The following is a 4,020-nucleotide window of genomic DNA, read 5'->3' on the forward strand; positions in this document are numbered from 1 at the left end:
GACAATGCTCTAATAATGATGATCATCACACTTTTATTTTCTTACAACTCAACAATTACAACTTGATACTTAGAACAAAACATGACTCTATATGAATGCCTCCGGCGTTGTACCGGGATATGCAATGACTCATGAGCGACATGTATGAAAGAATTATGAACGGTGGATTTGCCACAAATACGATGTCAACTACATGATCATGCTAAGCTATATGACAATGATGGAGTGTGTCATAATAAACGGAACTATGGAAAGTTACATGGCAATATATCTCGGAATGGCTATGGAAATGCCATAATAGGTAGGTATGGTGGCTTTTTTGAGGAAGGTATATGGTGGATGTATGATACCGGCGAAAAGTGCGCGGTATTAGAGAGGCTAGCAATGGTGGAAGGGTGAGAGTGCGTATAATCCATGGACTCAACATTAGTCATAAAGAACTCATATACTTATTGCAAAAATCTACAAGTTATCAAAGCAAAGTATTATGCGCATGCTCCTAGGGGGATAGATTGGTAGGAAAAGACCATCGCTCGTCCCCGACCGCCACTCATAAGGAAGACAATCAATCAATAAATCATGCTCCGACTTCATCACATAACGGTTCACCATACGTGCATGCTATGGGAATCACAAACTTTAACACAAGTATTTCTCAAATTCACAACTACTCAACTAGCAGAACTTTAATATCACCATCTTCATATCTCAAAACAATTATCAAGCATCAAACTTCTCATAGTATTCAACACACTCATAAGAAAGTTTTATTATTCTTAAATACCAAGCATTTTAGGATTATTTAAGAAAATTACCATGCTATTTAAGACTCTCAAAATAATCTAAGTGAAGCATGAGAGATCAATAATTTCTATAAAACGAGTCCACCACCGTGCTCTAAAAGATATAAGTGAAGTACTAGAGCAAAACTATATAACTCAAAAGATATAAGCGAAGCACATAGAGTATTCTAACAAATTCCAAATCATGTATGGCTCTCTCAAAAGGTGTGTACAGCAAGGATGATTGTGGTAAACTAACAAATAAAGACTCAAAGGATACAAGACGCTCCAAGCAAAACACATATCATGTGGTGAATAAAAATATAGCTCCAAGTAAAGTTACCGATAGAAGTAGACGAAAGAGGGGATGCCTTCCGGGGCATCCCCAAGCTTTGGCTTTCAGGTGTCCTTATATTATCTTGGGGGTGCCATGGGAATCCCCAAGCTTATGCTCTTGCAACTCCTTGTTCCATAATCCATCAAATCTTTACCCAAAACTTGAAAACTTCACAACACAAAACTTAAAGTAGAAAATCTCGTGAGCTCCGTTAGCGAAAGAAAACAAAAGACCACTTCAAGGTACTGTAGTGACCTCATTATTTATTTATATTGGTGTTAAAAATACTTTATTCCAACTTCTCTATGGTTTATAAACTATTTTACTAGCCATAGATTCATCAAAATAAGCAAACAACACATGAAAAACAGAATCTGTCAAAAACAGAAGAGTCTGTAGTAATCTATAGCTAGCACAAGATCTGGAACCCCAAAAATTATAAAATAAATTTCTAGACGTGAGGAATTTATATATTAATCATCTGAAAAAATAATTAACTAAATATCACTTTCCAAATAAAAATGGAAGCAGTTCTCGTGAGGGCTAAAATTTCTGTTTTTACAGCAAGATTAACAAGACTTTCCCCAAGTCTTCCCAACGGTTCTACTTGGCACAAACACTAATTAAACACAAAAACACAACCTAAACAGAGGCTACATAAATTATTTATTACTAAACAGGAGCAAAAATCAAGGAATAAAAATAAAATTGGGTTGCCTCCCAACAAGCGCTATTGTTTAACGCCCCTAGCTAGGCATAAAAAGCAAGGATAGATCTAGGTATTGCCATCTTTGGTAGGCAATCCATAAGTGGCTCTCATAATAGATTCATAAGGTGATTTAATTTCTTTCTAGGAAAGTGTTACATGCCTTTCCTTAACGGAAATTGGAATCTAATATTTCCTTCCTTCATATCAATAATTGCACCAATCGTTCTAAGGAAAGGTCTACCAAGAATAATAGGACATGAAGGATTGCAATCTATGTCAAGAACAATAAAATCTATGGGCACATAATTCCTATTGGCAACAATAAGAACATCATTAATTCTTCCCATAGGTTTCTTAATAGTGGAATCCGCAAGATGCAAGTTTAGAGAGCAATCATCAAATTCACGAAAACCTAACAAATCACACAAAGTCTTTGGAATTGTGGAAACACTAGCACCAAAATCACATAAAGCATAGAACTCATTATCTTTAATCTTAATTTCAATAGTTGGTTCCCACTCATCATAAAGTTTTCTAGGGATAGAAACTTCCAATTCAAATTTTTCTTCATAAGATTGCATCAAGGCATCAACGGTATGTTTAGTGAACGCTTTATTTTGACTATAAGCATGAGCAGAATTTAGCACGGATTGCTACAAGGAAATACAATCAGTCAAAGAGCAATTTTCATAATTAAATTCCTTGAAATCCAAAATAGTGGGTTTAGCAATATCTAGGGTTTTGATTTCTTCGATCCCACTTTCATCAATTTTAGCATCAAGATCTAAAAACTCCGAATTCTTGGAACGCCTTCTAGGTAAAGGTGGATCATATTCAGTCCCATCATTATTAGGATTCATATTGCAAAACAAAGATTTAATAGGGGACACATCAATAACTTTTAGATCTTCATCTTTATTTTCATAGGAACTAGAACACGCTCTTATAAAGGCATCTTTCTTAGCACGCATCCTAGCGGTTCTTTCTTTGCACTCATCAATGGAAATTCTCATGGCTTTGAGAGACTCATTGATATCATGCTTAGGTGGAATAGATCTACGTTTCAAAGAATCAAAATCAAGAGAAATTCTATCAACGTTCCTAGCCAACTCATCAATCTTAAGCAATTTTTCTTCAATCAAAGCATTGAAATTCTTTTGCGAAGTAATAAATTCTTTAATATTATATTCAAAATCAGAGGGCATATTATTATAATTTCCGTAAAAATTGTTGTAGGAATTACCATAATTATTAGAGGGATTACTAGGATAAGGCCTAGGATTAAAATTTCCTCTATACGCGTTGTTACCAAAATTGTTCCTACCAAAAAAATTCACATCCATAGATTCATTATTATTCTCAATCAAAGTAGACAAGGGCATATCATTAGGATCAGAAGAAACACTTCTACTAGCAAATAATTTCATAAGTTCATCCATCTTTCCACTCAAAACATTAATTTCTTCTATCGCATGCACCTTTTTATTAGTAGATCTTTCAGTATGCCATTGATAACAATTAACCATAATATTATCTAGGAGTTTAGTAGCTTCTCCTAAAGTGATTTCCATAAAAGTGCCTCCCGCGGCCGAATCTAAAAGATTTCTAGAAGCAAAATTCAATCCAGCATAAATTTTTTGTATAATCATCCACAAATTCAAACCATGAGTAGGGCAATTATGTATCATTAATTTCATCCTCTCCCAAGCTTGTGCAACATGTTCATGATCAAGTTGCTTAAAATTCATAATATTGTTTCTAAGGGAGATGATCTTAGCAGGAGGAAAATAGTTAGAGATAAAAGCATCTTTGCACTTATTCCATGAATCAATACTATTTTTAGGCAAAGAAGAGAACCAAGCTTTAGCACGATCTCTAAGCGAAAAAGGAAATAGCTTCAATTTAACAATATCATTATCCACATCTTTCTTCTTTTGCATATCACACAAATCAACGAAGCTATTTAGATGGGTAGCGGCATCTTCACTAGGAAGGCCGAAAAACGGATCTTTCATGACAAGATTCAGCAAGGCAGCATTAATTTCACAAGATTCAGCATTGGTAAGAGGAGCAATTGGAGTGCTAATAAAATCATTGTTGTTGGTATTGGTAAAGTCACACAATTTAGTGTTATCTTGAGCCATCGTGACAAGCAAGAAAACTAACACACAAGCAAACAAAAAGCAAGTGGA

Source organism: Triticum dicoccoides, chromosome 7A, assembly GCF_002162155.2.
Source record: "Triticum dicoccoides isolate Atlit2015 ecotype Zavitan chromosome 7A, WEW_v2.0, whole genome shotgun sequence".
Classification (NCBI taxonomy): Eukaryota; Viridiplantae; Streptophyta; class Magnoliopsida; order Poales; family Poaceae; genus Triticum; species Triticum dicoccoides.